The sequence below is a fragment of the Meriones unguiculatus genome, chromosome 7, assembly GCF_030254825.1.
Source record: "Meriones unguiculatus strain TT.TT164.6M chromosome 7, Bangor_MerUng_6.1, whole genome shotgun sequence".
NCBI lineage: Eukaryota > Metazoa > Chordata > Mammalia > Rodentia > Muridae > Meriones > Meriones unguiculatus.
Window position 1 is genome coordinate 59611310 of NC_083355.1, and position 17616 is coordinate 59628925.

The 17616-nt window shown below is 43.9% G+C and overlaps 1 pseudogene; it reads right to left on the bottom strand.

Annotated features, from left to right (window-relative positions):
* Positions 1-7440: 7440 nt before the first annotated feature.
* LOC110564997 (NADH dehydrogenase [ubiquinone] 1 alpha subcomplex subunit 5-like) lies at positions 7441-7779 on the bottom strand (annotated as a pseudogene).
* Between the last annotated feature and the right edge of the window lie 9837 nt (positions 7780-17616).

Below are 17616 nucleotides of genomic sequence, written 5' to 3' on the forward strand. Positions count from 1 at the left end.
TGTCCTAGAACTTGCCTTGCACACCAGGCTGGCCTCAAACTGACAGAGATCTGCCTCCCAAATACTGGGATTAAAGGCATGCGCCACCACACCCAGCCTAGCTAGCTGTTCTTAGATGACACTGGTTTCTTAATTCCCCACATGCCAGGTATCTTTTCGCCATCTTACAGAGGTTAGGACATTTACGACCGCAGGAGGCAGATTGGGAAGGTCATACAGCCAGTGTGCTGGGTAGTCTTAAGTCAACCTGACACAGGCTAGAGTCATCAGAGAGAAGGGAGCCTTGACCGAGAACATACCTCCGTTCAGGCTGGAGGCAGCCATGCAGGGCACTTTCTTAATTAGTGATTGATGGGGGAACAGCGCACTGTGGGGGGGGGGCACCTCTGGCCTGGTGGTCCTGGGTTCTATAAGAAAGCAGGCTGAGCAAGCCTTGAGGAGCAAGGCAGTAAACAGCACCCTCCACAGCCTCTGCATCAGCTCCAGGTTCCTGCCACCTGCCATGCTTGAGTTCCTGCCCTGAGCCAAACCCTTTCCTCCTCAGGTTGCTTTGCTCATGGTGTCTCCCTACAGCAACAGTGACCCTAAGCTACTAAGTGTGACCTGAGCAGGTCTCGAGGCTAGTGGGTGTGATTCAGCAATCACAGAGTTGTGACGGGGCTAAGCTGAAACTTGTCCCAAGTCAGTGTCTGTTCTCTCCAGCTCCAGCAGTTAGCCATCATGTCACCTTCTCACTTCAAGTACACAGCAACAGACACGACATCATTGGCAATTTGCTATTAGGGGAAGAATGCTTCAGATACCTTGACTAAACATTTGTTTATGGTGTAAAATGCCATAAAAACTATGCTTGGCTCTGGATAGAAATGTTAAGTCTGGGAAAGGACAGCAGCCTCAACAAAAGCAAACCTCCTGTTGTGAGTTTGAGAATTTGGAAGTATCTGGGAAGTGAAAGGTTTTATGGGGTATGTTGGGAGTGTCTATAAACAGCTATACAAGTATATAAATATATATACAACATATCTAAGACATACTTCCTGACCGAAAGAGTCTCATACCATAAGCCCACTGTAGAAAAGAGCAATTAGCAGATAAAGCATGCTGGGTAACCCCGCTGAAGGTGTTCGGGGGGAGGGAATGCTGTAAAACAGCCAGAGCCCAAAGAAGCCAAACTGAAGCAGAGCCTTCGGTGGTGAACACAGGTGGGAAGAGGTTTTAGGCACATGAAACAAACTAAGATCCAGAGGCTTAAATGAGAGTAACAGACCTGGGGAAACGTTCTACCTCCCTGCATGCATGTGTCCATGTGTCGTAGGAGGAGAGGTGTGTGCGAACACCCGCTTTCATATCTGTCAGGTGTCCTCTTCTAGTGCTCTCCACCTCACCCTGGGACAGTATGAACCTGGAGCTCACCAACCTGGAGCTCACCGTGACAGCCAGATTGGCCATCTCACCCCCCCAACACTGGGGCTACAGACATGCACTACAGACCAGATTTTACACAGATGCTGGGGTTTGAACTCGGGGTCTATGCTTATGCAGCAAGCACGTTGACCCATGAGCTCTCTCCTGTGCCCCGGGGACTTTTCAAATTAATCTCTTAGTTTAACATACAAAGTAACAGGCTTTAACGCTACAGCATCAAACAGTGTCGTCATACTTTGTTCTCATTCTTTCCTTTCCCCTACCACCCTCCAACTGGTTCCCTTCCGTCCTCAAGTTACTTCCTCCTTCTACTTCCAGTTCAAATCCCCAACACCCACCTAAAAAGCCAGCGGTGGCTGCACATATCTGTAAACCAGACTTGGGGCTCTTCGGGACTTGCTGGCCACTAACCTACCTCCAGGTTCAATGAAAGACACTGCCTCAAAGGAACAAGGCAGCGAAGAATAGAGCAGGACATCCAATACCTGTCTCTGGCCTCGAGAACATGAGCCCACACATACATACAAAAATACATACATACATGCATGCATACTTTCACACAGATCCACATATAAACAAAATAAGTAAAATTTTTAAAAGATCTCTTCTCAGAATATTCTTCCTACTATTATGCTCTACACACATATATAAATACACAGTAAATATACATGTATTTACATACAACCTATCTAGCTATAAATCGAAGTTATGTATATCAGTAATTGTCCTTCTGAGTCTGATGTATTTTCTTAGCATAATTTCTAATTCCATACTTTTTTTCTTGGCAGAGTCATCAAATCCCACTGTGTTTACGTGTAGCACGCTCTGTCCAGTCACCTGCTGATGAGCGCCTGTGCTGGTCCACTTCCTGGATATGGGGGACAGTGCTGTAGTGAGGGAATGTGAGAGGGTCTCTGCAGTGTGCTGACTCAGCCTCCTACACGGAGAGAGGTACCGCTGAAACCCACAGACGTTTATCCTAGGCAGCGTGAGGGTGGCCACTCAGTCTTGGTTTGTCCGGCACCAGTGATGAACTCACAAACAGTATTTCTTGACGAAATGAAGGGAGAGAGGTAGGGAGGGGAGGGAAGAGTAGATGGGAGCAAGAGAAAGATGTGAACTGAAGAAATACTGAACAGAAGCCTTTTAAACCCAGTACTCAGGACATAGAGGCAAACAGATCTCTGGGAGTTTGAGGCCAGCCTGGTCTACATAGTGAAAAACCTGATCAAGAAAGTTTGCACAGAAGGAAATATATGCTTGGGAGTGAAGAGGAATATGGTTGGAAAATATAGGGAGAGCAAAAGTAGGAAGGGCTTTGACTAAAGTTCAGACAAAAAGTCTAATAACATAGTGGGCCAGGTGGTGGGCAACGGGACAGTCCTGAAGACTATGGTGACAGACAGAATAGGAAGCCGGGCTTGAGCGGCAGAAAAGCTAGTTGGGAGAAGGCAAAGGCTAGAGGCCAGGAGAATCCTCAGGAAGACACTGTGGCTGTCTGAGCAGCAGACGAGGCCAAGAAGGCTGCCAAGATAGCTTAAAGGGTAAAAGGTGCTTGCAGTTAAAGCTGGTGACCTGAGTTAAATCCACAGAAAAGTGAAGATGGAAGGAGAGAACAGACACCATAAAATGTCCAGACACACATAGAGACATGCGTGCCTCATCCCACATACACACACATCATGCACACATACTCACACGAGAGCAATTGATTATTACTCAGATGAGAGTCTGAATCAGGGGAGGGCAGAAGGAATGAATGAAAAGATAGAAACTGGAGAGACAGAGTCCATATCATGTTGATAACAGTTTGTGATAGTGGAGAAACTAGAGCAATAATAAATGCATAAGTCAAAACTCTTTGGGGGAGGCTTCAAAGCAGTAGCATAGTTAGAAATGCAGGCGTTAACACGATTTAAGATGGGATGGTGGAGATTAGGCTCAGTATGTGAAATACAACTCTGGTGAACTCGAACACAGATCTAGATCTAGATGGTGTTCGGTACGGCACAGAATGAAAGGGTTTTGTTTTTTTTTTTAATGGCTTTGTGTCTGTGCGTTTGTGGGAACAACAGACATGATATAGCCGCTAAGTAACTTTAACTGAAGCACAGAATTTCAAAATCCAAAGAAATAAGACTGCTGGGCATGTATAAGATATGCAGGAATGCATGTGCTCAGAGTTTCCCCTTCCTGCTGACTGCGGTGTGGGTGGGCGCTAGTGGCTGGAAGGGTTTCTTAAGCACAGTGGAAGTGCTAAGGAATGCAGAGTGACCAGACAGAAGGAGTCTGGACCTGTGCAGCTGTGTGGACACAGGTGCACACCTGCTCATCCCCAGACCCTCAGCAGAGAGGAACTGATTTCCTTTTTGGCTAAGCTGTTTCATTTGGGTTTCCGTTTTTTAGCAGTCATGTTATATCCTACCTTCAACCCTGGGGTCCGATCTCTGACTGTGTCAGTTACTAACAAAGGCATGTCACCACTTCTCTGAGATTCTTCACCTGAAAATGTTAGCGATCTCACAGAGCTTCACGGGAAATTCAACACACTTGGCAACACGTGTTGCCGATCAAGTGTAGCTACTGTTGCTGTTCTAGTTAGTAACATTTAACACACTGTGTCAAAAATAAGCCCAACCAACTAGAAGTGTTTTTAAAGTTTTACAACTTTAATATTAAACGGTAGTTGAGGATTACTTAACCTGAACAAATCTGATATAGAATGAATGTCTGCATTTCTATAACCAAGTGGCCCAGAAAAGTACAGAAATTAGCTCATTAACTGGCATCATGTGACTTAATTATGTTCAACCTCTTACAAATCAAACAGAATGTACTGTGTACATGCATGTGCACATCAGAATTGTCCTGTATCCTTCCAGCCTTAAACCCTCTATAATCATAATCTATAATTATAATCTATAATCCAAGATGCCCAAAGGTCGACACCGTGGAGAAGAGCCAGCCCTTCTCAGGAGGCTGTCCTGTCACTCTTCTAGGTGCCCTTCCCATACTTTACAAAGCCCTCTTAATTGAGATGATGTGGATGGTTTTCTTCTGTACAAGGGACACAGTACTTCAGCTCCCTGGACCCGTCATCCAAACATTCTCCTCCAAATTCCTCCATCATCTCAAGTTTCCCTTTTCTATTCCTTCACACAGCTAAGGTTTTACCAGAGACCTTAGAATGTGTCTTGTATTTTCCTCCATATTCTACTAGAAACAGTCCAGCATATAAATACATAGTATAAATGTAGGGCCTGGAGAGATGATTTAGAAGTTAAGAATACTGGCTACTCTTTTAGAGGCCAAAGGTTTGAGTCCCAGCACCCACATGGCAGCTGCCAGTGGGTCCATAACTACAGTTCCGAGGGGCTCTGATGTCCTTTGCTGGAATCCAAGGATGTCGCATGCTCACATGATGCACAGATATACATGCAGGCAAAACATCCATACATATAAAATCAATAAATCTCCCCCAAAATTGATATATATGTAATACTTTTATATGTACATACACACATATGCCCATAACATTTTTTCTTCTAGTATTATTTATAAACTATTAATAAAATGATTATTTTTAAATCTTAATTTTTTTAGGCAAAGCAATCTATTACCAAGAAGTAAAAGGTCCACACGACAGCCCCAGGTCTTTACAAGAGTCAGCAGAAGTCCAGGTACTCTGTGAAACAGAAGTAATCAAATGCCTCCAAATATTTAATTTCCTATTCCAGGAGTGTGAACAGGTGTAATTAAAATAACACTTTTTTAATTAAGTGACCTCTCTTGACCAACCATCTGTGAATAATTCAGGTTTCCCCCTTATTATTACTGTAAAATTAAAACGAGGTCATATAAACAGGAAGATCCTCTTTAACTATCTTTAAGCACCAGCAATATATATTTTCCACCAGTTAAAATCCTTAATGATACAAAAAGTCTGTCAAGCATAACTTCCCCAATTCATTTGCCTGAAACCATCAATATTTTATCATGCACTTGCAGTTGGCTTTAATTTAACAGTCCAGGTTACTAATCAAACAAAACACCCAAGTCATTAAAAGTTAGCATGCCATTTAGAAAGTGCATTTCACGTTTATTAAAATATCTTTCATGCAGCCATTAGAAAGCTAAAGTTTTAATTACAATCAGATATTTAGTTCTACTCCAGTTATGGATACGGCCCTCTCTTGCAACTGCCCTGATTAATCTTCCTGACCAAGTTCATCCATTACCTTCTGAAATTATTTTCCTCTCAACTTCTTCGGAATTCATCTTTCTACCCAGCCCACCACAAATACAGAGAATGTATTTTACAGGTGTGCAAAATAACCACCCCAAAGATAACCCGTTTAAAAGATTTCCATTTCAAATGTAATTTACCTTTCATAAAATATCTAAGAGGTGTCATTCAGCAAGGCAAATTGAAGTTGAGAATTCGCTCTCTGTATCTTTATTGTCAATTTTCATTATTTCTTTTTCTGTCTAATGATGGGGAAAATTCAATGAGCATTTTCTTATAATTTTTTAACAACGTCATTCAACTAAGTGTTGCTTTTGTTTGGCTTTCCTACCTGGGCTTCCACTAACATTCCATGACCAACATGTGAGATCAAATTTCATGCTAAATCTGGAACCTGTGAATTTCACCACTTAAACCTTCAGCAGACACAGATGTGTGCACCAAAACACATCCTACATGGGGACAGCTGTGACAGTGACTATGGGCTCACTTATATCTTAAAACTTATATCTTAGTTCCTCTGTAAAATGTGCTCAGAAAAAAACAAAAAAAAAAAAAAACAAAACAAAAACTGCTCCAACACCAAAAGAAGAGGAAGAAGAAGAGTTAGGCTAGATTAGAATGGATTGAATAATCTTCAACATTCGGTCAAGAAATGTCTCTAGGCAAACCTACTGATTTGTTTATTTTCTATGTGACTGTAACCTAACATAAATTTTCTTCAAGGATCATATTTTCCAACTCCCCTGGCCTTCCATGTTGCTTTCACCAGTCGCTTTTTGAATAGTCTTCTGACGTCATTCACAGTCTCTTTAAAGTGTTCCCACAAAGCCAACACCGCATGCTTCACAGTCGTGTTAGAGCAGAATCCCGCTTCCAGCTGCAGAACTCTCTCCAGTTGTCTGCTGCTATTCACTGGCCAGCTTACCGCAATACTCATCAGATCTCTCGATCCTGTGAATCACGCATTTGATCAGACTCTGCTCTATGAAGCAGCGACTGCCAAAAGGACAGGGATACATTAGCTCATGGGTAGACTGGCTGGTAAACACAAGATGGCTTTCTCAAGACAGGGTTTCTCTGTGTGGCCCTGGCTCACAGCCACCCGCCTGCCTCCGCCTCCCAGAGTGCTGGGATTGCAGGTGTGCGACACCCTGTTCCTCTAAGACAGCTTTTTTTGTGTGCTTGTCCTCCCGACAGCCAGAAGGCTAGGGTAAGCGGAGACTGCTCAAGCTCCAGCATGGCAAGCTCTGGCTGTTTTCACAAAGCCTTCCGAGGAAAGGAAATAGAAGCTGCCTATCTTTTGTGACCTGGGCTCAGAAAGTGGCACATTTCCACTTCTACCATCTGTCAGCCAAACAATTCATGTACAAGACTAAAAAAACAGCAAGTAAATTTTTGCCTGGCAATAGGAAAGGCGTCCCCCCTCAAAAAAAAAAAAAACTTTTCGGCCACCATTAATCACCACAAGAAGTTCTGCAAGCTAAGTGTTCTTATTTTACAAATGAGTAAGCCAAAGATGGATAAGAAAAATCAGTTTGCCCCAAATCCAAACCTCCGGTAGTTTATTAGGGTAGAACCACAATTCTAACTCAATGATCCATTTGGTGATTAAAATGCTATCATTGTCTAGAAAAGCAAAATTAGTGCCCATTTGGTCTGGTTCCTTATCAGTTACAGTTCAAGCTTCCCCCTTTCTCTTAATCCTTGCTCTCAGGTGGATTTCCTTTTTTTTTTAGCATAACAGAACATTTGATTTGCATCAGCCTTCAGACCCTGCAATCATGCTGGCCATTCCACTCAGCAGGAGGCTCTTCCGCCAGTGGCTCCCGTGGCTTCCACTGCAGTGCCAGACTTATCTTCAGCCTGAAGAATCGCCTCTTCTTCACCACCCTGATGCAAACCTTCTAATTTTTTGACGTCTGGTTCCACTTTGACCAGACCCAGCTCCTGGTGATCTGGGTACTTCCTATAGGCTGCACGTTTAGGGAAGTGCTTCTGAGGATCAAGAATCTTTGTGTACAATATCGCCAGCTTCTCTTCTCGTGTGCAGCGTCGCATGGGGCCAATCCCACTAGGCCAGTGGTCTTAGTCAGCAAACCCACCATGTTGGCTCCTGGCAGTTCATGGGCCTCTCTAGATGGACTTTTGCATGTTGTATGTCACAAGTGTTTACAATGCAGCATATGATCACACACTACAAGGGTCTCATAAAGGCAATTTCCAGTTCCACTCATGAAAGTGCATATGACAGCCTCAGTTTGACAGGATGTCTCAGAGGCGGGGAAAAAAATGTGAGAGAAACTGCTCTTCTGGACCAACATGGGAGAACTGTTTGGGGAGGATGAAGTGACAGATCCTTGGGGAGCAAATGGACTTTGTCATCCTGAGGTGGTAGCCTAAAGAGAAGAGAAAGCTGGCTTTGGAGGAGGCAAATCCACTCTCTGTCAGGAAGGAAGCATGCTGATAGGACCTCAGACTATGGTTCTGTGAGGAAAGATTAGGCAGGAAAGTGAGGTCCTTTTAAAAATAAAGGTCTCCCCAGGAAAACCTGGTAAGAATGGGAGAAGTGGGGGCTAGAGAGATGACTCAGTGGATAAGAGCACCGACTGCTCTTCCAGAGGACCTCAGAGGACCTGGGTTCAATTCCCAGCACCCACATGGCAGTTCACAGTTGTCTGTAACTCCAATATTTGACAGCCTCACACAGACATACATGCAGGCAAAACACTAATGCACATAAAATAAAGATAAATAAAATATTTTAAAAAAAAAAAAGAAGAAGAAGAATGGGAGAAGCAAGACAAGTGGTGAGAGGAGACCACTGAATTTCCCTGGGGACAAATGATCTCAAATTCTAGCCACTAAAAACAGCGTCCTGGGGCAGTGGTGGTGCATGCCTTTAGTCTCAGCACTCAGGAAGCAGATCTCTGTGAGGTCAAGGCCAGGGGGTTGCAGGACAGCCAAAGTTACACAGAGAAACCCTGGGGGGTGTGGGATGGGGGCTGACCAACAAACAAAAACCAGAGTCCTGGTTGCTCTGAGGCAAGAATGCAGCTAGGACTTAAGTCCTCTATGTCATAATCCATTACAAGCTCGAAATGAAGGTATTGGTCCAGGGTCTACAGTCTCCACTGAGAGTTCCCCTTGGAAAGGATCTACATCCACACTCAGTGCTGTTGGCATACTTGGTTCCATCGGGCTGTTGGCCAAAGACTGTCGACTGTCCTCTTCATTGTCAGGTACTTTGCCCCCTGCCCCCTCCCCCCCCCCCCACCAAAGCATGCAACCTGCAAAAGTGATAGTCTGCGAACAATATGGAGGGCCCAGACTATAGTGAAAGAAATTTTGGTTCCTTAAAAAACACAGAAATATCATGGAAATATGGTTCTGTTTTAACTCTGGGTGTGGCATCTGCAAGTGTATGACATTTGGAATTCTGGGGACTCTTGAGAGGGTATATAAATGTGAGAGCCCTGAGAAAGCCTGCAGAGGCTGCTGCTCCTGCTGCTGCTGCTGCTGCTGCTGCTGGCTGTTGCCAGTTGCCGGTTGCTGTTGTTGTGGTTTGTCAAGTAGTCATTCACAAAGAAACAAGAAAAAGAAATTTAATAACTCTCCCCGAGGACCTCAACATCCCAATCTGCAGAAAGTAGTTTAATAATGATGTCCCCTTTCCCCGCTATCCTTCTTTCTCTCTTACCTAGTGTTGGGGATTGGAAGGGTGGAATAAGAGTGGAGAAGAGTGGAAGAGAGAAAAGGACCCACAAAGTAGCAAATACTAGCTACACCAGGCTTTCATAGCCTAATTATGGTATTGGTATCTCCATCACCCTTGTCATAATCTACTGGTCAAAAGTAAGTCGCTCTGTCTATCCCACAGTCAATGAGAGAGGAGGTTACACCAGGGCATGATGATGAAGATCAAGGATCACATGGAGTCACTTAGAAGCTACATGCAACAAGATCCATCTCAAAGTCCTAGAGGATGGCTTTAATGTTTGCTGCAGGAGAATGCTGGAGAACTGGCCCTTCCTCGGAGTTGTTCTAAGTCAGGACAGGGACTAGAGCTTTCTAATCCTGTACCCAGCCTTCTGTCGAATATCAGAACAGTGGGGTGCTTCCAGCAGCCTGTGTATACACAGCTTCGAAGGGAAGATGTAACGACCGGAGACGATATCAGACAGGTGGCAGCACTAGAGAACACTGGATGCCCAGCTTTCCCTGAACCCTCTGAACTATACAGATCCTCAGAGCCGAGAATCACCTGAAAGGCCGCAAGTGGCTCCTCCGCGACAAAGCTGACCCCCAGGATTGATGATGGTTCTGAAGGACAGAAGAGGATGGGGAGACCAGTCCAAGGTAGACTCACAAGACAGGCTGGGTAGGTGACTGGGGCGAAAGGAAAGTCTGGAACCTTCCTGTGGACTTGTTATGTAGTCATGAACATGTAAAACAGTGTGAGCTAATCTACCTCCCTTCGCCCTGTTCATCTACCAGATATTACAGGAGTAAATAGGGAATCACAAGCAAAACCAGTTTAGAAGATCATGAGTGATTAAGGAGAAGCTCAAAGAATAAATGTTAAGAAAGAGATCTGTGGGGGCTGGGAGATGGCTCAGAGGTTAGGAGCACTGGCTGCTCTTCCAGAGGTCCTAAGTTCAATTCCCAGCAACCACATGGTGGCTTACAACCATCTATGATGGAAATCTGGTGCCCTCTTCTGGCCTGCAGGTGTACATGCAGACAGAACATTGTATACATAATAAATAAATAAATCGAAAGAAAGGAAAGAAAGAAGGAAGGAAGGAAAGAAAGAGAGAAAGAAAGATCTGTGGTTATTTCCTTCTTCTAGTCTGGCCCATGATGGCAGTATTTCAGACAAGCCCTCTAACAGTGAGCTACATCCCAACCTCAACACAAGTATTTTGGAAGCCAACCAAAAAATGCTTGTGCCTCTTATAGATCCCTAATGTTATATAAAATAAACAAAAAAACTGCAATAACTTTAAAAAGCGCTGTTGAACTGGACACAGCAAATCCTGTGCTGCTGGGCTGTAAGATCATTGTCCCAGCCTGTGCCATGCCAAGGTTCAAATGCACATTGTAATAAGACAGATCACGCCTCTGTCGCCTATTTCGATGGAAAATGGTCCACACTAGACATGCTGAAACCTGGCATAATATTAACATCAAATTTTCTTTCATAAGTTTCCTTATTGCATTATATTTTCTTGATTCTAGAGATTCCTAGAGGAACTGTCTCTCACGTGGTCATACAAGCCCATTTCTGTTCTTCTCTGTGGTGGAGGATAATAACTGTTTACTATCTTCCCTAGAAAGCCATCATTGTTAGAGGCCACTGTGGCACTGCCTTGTCTGTCCTTTAAGCATCTAGTAATGATGATTATTTGACTTTTTCTCAGGCCCTTTATTGTCCAACATCAGGAAAATGTGTGGCTTCCTTTTAGATCTACTCCATATTTGTCTTGCTCTCTTGGATTCTAAAACTAAGTCAAATGCGTAAACTTTCTGGGTGATTCGGAAGCATTACATCCTCCCTGTCATAAGTGAAAGATACGGAATGGAAAAGGATTCCACTGATGTTCTGGAATAGATGGCCTGTGTTGATACGTGCCAGGCATTCTGGGTTCTCCTTAGAGCAGGGTGTCTGTGAAAGTCATTGATAGTAAAATGGCTCCATCTAGTGCTCAAGACTAGTACCAACATCTACAAGAGAAGGGTCTGCAGAAAACTATAAATCAATACCAGTGCAAAATGACAGCTGCAGCAACTGGCAGAGCCAAAGAAATGTACTAGGAATAGGTCGATGGACTGGGAAACCACAACTCTTAGTCCATTGACTGGGCCACTGGAGCAGCTGAACAAACAGAGATGGTTTCAAAAGAAAAACTGACTTTGTCCTAAATGTGTTATACCCGACTAGCAGTCTGGGATGAGAAGAGAATCACGTTAAGCACCTGCTTCATGCCAGGCACCGCTCTAAGCATTTTTATACATTCTCAATTATTAATCATAGTGACAGAGTGAGGCAGGTTTCACTGTAGACCCAAGAAACTGTGGCACAGAAAGACTACCGCCTCACCCTAGGGTTACAGGTCTGACACTAAGCACGCTGCTTCCCTAGCACCTCTCCCAAAGGAGACGCACAGAGACCTTGTCAGTCCCAACTCTTATTGATTGCCACAGGGAAGACCAGGAAGGCCTGCCTATCCTGTAAAACACAGCTATGGAAAAATACCCAAATGGAATTTGCAACTTCTGAGACATAAAAGGACTCAGTGGCAAACGCAATTCTTGAAGTTCCACTTGAATATTCTCTTTTATCTTGTCGTAATTGTTGTCTGCCTTTACATCAGGCATTCCTTGGAAGCTCCAGGTACTGTCTTAACACGCCACAGTAGTGATAAATTAACAGTGACCACTGACTGCATCAAGAGCAGTGAAAGTTCCTTCTTTACACTACATTCCTTTGCTGTGATAAGGTTCAAGACATTGACACAGAAGAATCCAAAGAGAGAAGCCTGCCTCACAGGTAAGAACACACACACACACACACACACACACACACACACACACATACTACCAGGATTAAGCCCATTTCAGACTTGGGCTGGCCACTGTCACTTGGCCAGCACACTCCCTCCATTAACTACCCAGCACACAATATAGAATAGAAAGAACACAGAATAGAGAGAAGAGGTGCTCATTCTCCTAAACGCTAAGACTCTATCAGTTACTCTTCTCACAGCTGTGACAAAAGGCCTGACGTAAACAGCTCAAGGAAGGGTTGATATAGGCTCATAGGTGGGGGCTGTAGTCCTTGTGGTCCACCATGGTGGGAAAGGCATGACAGTGGGAGAGTGGGAGCCACATGGTGTTCAAGCAGGAAGAGGTGAATGATGGTTCCATCCGCTCTCCCCTTTTGATTCAGTCCAGGGCCCCAGGCCATGCAACCATGCTGCCCACACTCAGTGAGTCTCAAACCACTGTCAGACCTGTTTGGAAATTGGTTCACAACACACCCAGATGCCTGTCTCCTAGGAAATCATCAATCTTACCTCGCTGGCAAGATTAGACATCACAAAGAGTTTTCATGCAAAGAAGAGAACTGAGCCGGTGTTACATTTTCACACATGCGAGTTAGGTTTAACTCGGTGGCTTAATCTATTATGTAAATAAATCGATGAGTTAATCAGAGAAACAAATAAGAGGTTTTGGTTTGTCTGTTTTTGTTTTTTTGTATCCTAGCACTACTAAGAACTCAGAGCAAAGCCCACAGAGTCCTCATGAGCTGTGGCTACACAGGTCTGATTCGAGGGCAAATCCTAGCTGGTGTCATGGGCTGACAAGGGATTCAGTGGTTACTAATCCAGAGAATCACCATGTTTGCTTCTGACATTGTCCTGTGAGAGGCTTTAAGAAACCACAAATGTGCAAGACTTCTGCCTGTGCTGAGGGTTAATTCTTTGCCCTAGAATTCAACTTTCTCAATGAACCCTACTTAAAGTGAAAACAACTGATGGAAAAGGACAAAGAAATTCCACGTGTCCAAAGTATGAAAATGCCTGCCTCGCTAGATAAAAGGAAATTATAGTAACAATAAACACCACCTCATTCATTATTATTATGTATTTGATAGTAATATCAAATGAAACAAAATCCTGAACTACAAAGATGATGAAAGGACATGAAAATCCACAAGTTTGAGGCCAACTAAAGCTATATAGGGAGTTCCAGGCCCTACTGGTCAACTAGTAAGACTCAAGTTAGGGGGCTGGAGAGATGACTCAGAGTTTAAGAACACTGGCTGTTCTTCCAAAGGTCCTGAGTTTGATCCCCAGTATTTACATGGTGGCTTATACCCATTTACAATGGGGTCTGGTGCCCTCTTCTGGTGTGTAGACACACATGCTGGCAGAATGCTGTATAAAGAATAAATAAATCTTTTTTTAAAAAGACTCTAAGATAAATTTTAAAAGAGTGGGGCTGAGCATGGTGGCACATGCCTTTAATTCCAGATCTCTGTGAGTTCAAGACCAGCCTTGTCTACAAAGCAGGTTCCAGAACATTCAGGGCTATTCCACAAAGAAGCCCTGCCTCAAATAAACAAACTAATAAATAAATAGTAAAGAGCAGGAATGTCACTCAATAGTAGAGTGATAATTCATTAACTAATTATAATAAATAAATTTAAAAAGGTAATAGTAAAGTGCTTGCCTCGCATCTGCAGGACCTTGAGTTCAATACTGCCATGCCCCCAAGAAAGCATGTATCACTCACAGGCATACGAGAAATCTATTAACAGTTCCCTAATGGTTGTGTTTCCATTTTCAGTTTAGTTAGGAAAAGTCCTCGCGCGTTATCTATCGCTTTCATTCTTCAGCCTCCTTTGCAATTGGGCGTGGTCAGATAACCAAATCTGTCCATTGAGGAGTAAATAGAAAGACTACGAAGATGCTCCTCTCCTTACAGTGGGGTCACATCCCCAATAAGCCCACAGCAGGTTAAAAATTACCTTCAGTTGGAAATGCACTTATTGTACCTGACTTAGCAAACACCTAAGCATAACACACACAGCTTTTTGTACAAATGACCAGAACACTCACATTAGCCCACGTCTAGACAAAAGTACCCAACATGAGGCCTATTTTACAACAAAGTAGTGAATTTTCATGTAATTGATGGAACACTGAGCTGAAAGTGAAAAGCAGGCTGCGAGTGGGGGTATTTGCCATAATGTACACAGCAGGAAGCACAGATGGGAGAAGGGAGTTTTGTAGAAGTGATAAGAGGAAACAAAATACAACATCCTAAAATAAATAAATAAATAACTGGCAACAACGAAGTTGGAAAGCTGTAGGAAATCACTGGTTTCCATTTGTGCTCCAAGGCTCGCTGGAAGACACTATGGATCAAGCGACCGACCAGCCAGTGCAAGAAAGAAGCAGCAGCTCAGACAGGCTCCACAGCTGAGCTATGAAGCCTGGTGTCACTGTGTGCATGACATGGAGCTGGGCACGGTGGCGCACACCTGTAGTCCCAGCACTCAGGGAGGCAGAGGCAGGTAGGTCACTGTGAGTTCAAGGCCAGCTTGGTCCAGGATAGCCAAGGCTACACAGAGAAATTCTGTCTCAGAAAAAAAAAAAAGAACAAAGAACGAAAAGAAAAACAGTGGCCAAACTATTGTCAGTTAGGTATCTCTCTGCAATTTCTGGTCTTGGTCTCGTAAAGACTTTGCCCTTCGTGCCCTCTTTTTCTCTTTCTCATAGCTGGAAACCCAATGAGGTAATAAGAACCTCCTTTGACCATGTAAGGGAAAGCATACACCAACCTCACTCTTCTCAGTGAAGACTGGCAGGACAGGCTTCTGAGGGCCCAACCTAGACCAGATGAAACCAATACTGATTTCAACAGGGTCTCCAGGTAACTCACATTCACATCAAGTTTTGAGAACTCTGGTCTAGGGGGCAGGGCGACGAGCGAGGAGGAAGTTGAGTCTGTGTATACCCCTGTGCTCCTGGGCCACCAAATGGCTGTGAGAAGTAGACCTTTATTCGTATGAATCCACTTGGTTTTATCCTCTGTTTGATCTGATACAGCAGCCTTACTATGTGCAAACATAAATCACAGTACAAATCCCCATCACTGCCCTCTTGACACCCTGACCATGGAGCCGCTGCTTTGACACAAATGCTTTTAAGTCCATAGCAAAAGGTGGACTTGGATGGCTCCCTCTCTCACCACTTGCCTCTCTTATATCCTAGCAGATCACCACGATCACCAAATGCCGAGATACTATTTGCCTTAAATGCCTTAAATGCACTATTCACGTGTTACATTACCTCCGTCCTGTCCTTGATCACCTGGCACATTCTAAGAAGCACTACTTAACACCAACAGCTACAGACACAACTTTGATGGCCACTCAGAAACCTGGGTAAACAAACCTATCTTCATAAAGAAGCCAAATCCACATAGTCATAGCAGCTTTATGTCTAATAGCCCCAGAGTGGAAGCACCCCAAATATTCTTCTATGATGAGCAGAGAAACAAACCTACAACGGAACACTGTTTGGAAACACAAAGAGCCGTGTTGCCGGGCACAGTATGTCTCACACTGGGGCTCGGCTGGGTAAGGCTGACGCCATTGTCTCCAGAGAGCCAACTCTTTGTGCTGGTCTCAGCAGGGTTTTAAAAGTCTCCCTGACATGGCTGACCCCAGGTCTTGTAACAAGGTCACATAGCTCTCAGGGAATATTACAAGACCCTTCCCCTGATAAGGAAACTACTCTAGCAATCATCTAGGAATTCCTAGAAATGCCTCACCCTGCTAAGGATCTTGGTCTAGCAGTGACCTTCAAAGGTATGCGGAGATCCCTCCAAACACACACCCATAGGATAATTAAATACTGTATTTTCTTTCTTGTGATAAGACCAAAAAGTATCCCTGACCCCCCGACCCCAGCTACTCAAACACCTTCACCCTCAAAGTCCCCCCTCTGCCCAGGATTTATATCGCCCTTGAATTCACATGAATAAAGGCATGCACTTCCTCACTTCAAGACTGTCTGAGATTAGTCATTTTGCCTCCATTGCCCACATCTCATGTGGCCTGCCCTCCAGCCCCACTGGGCCTGGACCTCGCCGGACCTGTGTGATGGCTGCAAGCTGATCAGGCATGGACTTTGTCCTGCACTTCTGCCGTGCTCGGCACAGCAGCTTAACCAAGAACTGTAACTGTTTGGTATCGCCATAGGATCTGGAGCTTCCATTGCCACCATCGACCTCATGCTAAAAGAGCTAAACTGTAACACTCTGTGGAAAACCTTTTCCACTCTCTGGTTTGTTGCACTGAGGCCTCACCCTAAAGTGCTCTAGCTGCCCCTGAGAGAAATGGAACCCCTGTTCTCAGTCTAGAAGCTGAGATCCAGAAGCCCACTGAATGGAGAATAACAATGCACAGCTTGGGTAGATTTCAAATGTATTACACTAAATAAAAAAAGCCAGACTCAAAAGTCTGCTTACCGTGGGGAGGGAGGGGAGGTTACCCCCTGAAGACTCCAATCACTCAGAAATGGGAACAGGAGGACTGTCAGTTGGAGGCACACCTGGGTATATAGTGAGTTCAAGGCCAGCCTGGGCCAGCGGCTATGGATGCAACTCATCTGTACAGTGTTTGGCTAGATGTGCAAGGCCCAAAATTCAATCCCTAGCACTACCCTGCCTCCAAAAAACATTTACATGCTGTAGACTCCATTTAAAACATTTATAAAATGAAAATTTTATTATTGATGAATAAAATCAGTTGCTAGGTTGGAGAATATGCCTGCAAAGTAACAACCTCGAAAGTGCATTTACAGGTGACTGACGAGATTATTTCCTGGGTGGAGTAATGTTTACCAAAAAAATAAAATAAAATAAAAATCACGTTTGTGATAAAATTTCACAGAAGTATACACAAAAATAACTGTATAAAATGGTGGAGATCTGAACAAAGTCTATAGTTTAGCTTATTCCAGTGTCAATTTCTGTTTGATAATGTGCAAGAATTATGTAAGGTGTTATCATTAGAGGGACCTAAACAGTGCACAGAACTCACTATGCAATTCTTATCACAGTGTTTTGAAATTATTTTTTTATGTAATGATAAACAGGGACAGACAGGACACCTTTTGAGATTTTACACTTTCAAAAAGCTACACATGATAAGAAATACTTAATTAAAGAAGCAATTAGAAAGTGAAAGAGAGGCCAGGTGGTGGCACATGCCTGTAATCCCAGCACTCAGGCAGCAAAGGCAAGCGAATCTCTGAGTTTGAGGTCAGTGTGGTCTAAAAAGAGAGTTCCAGGACAGCCGGGGCTACACAGAGAAACCCTGTCTCAAAAACAGAGAGAGACAAGGAAAGAAAGAAAGAAAAAGGAAG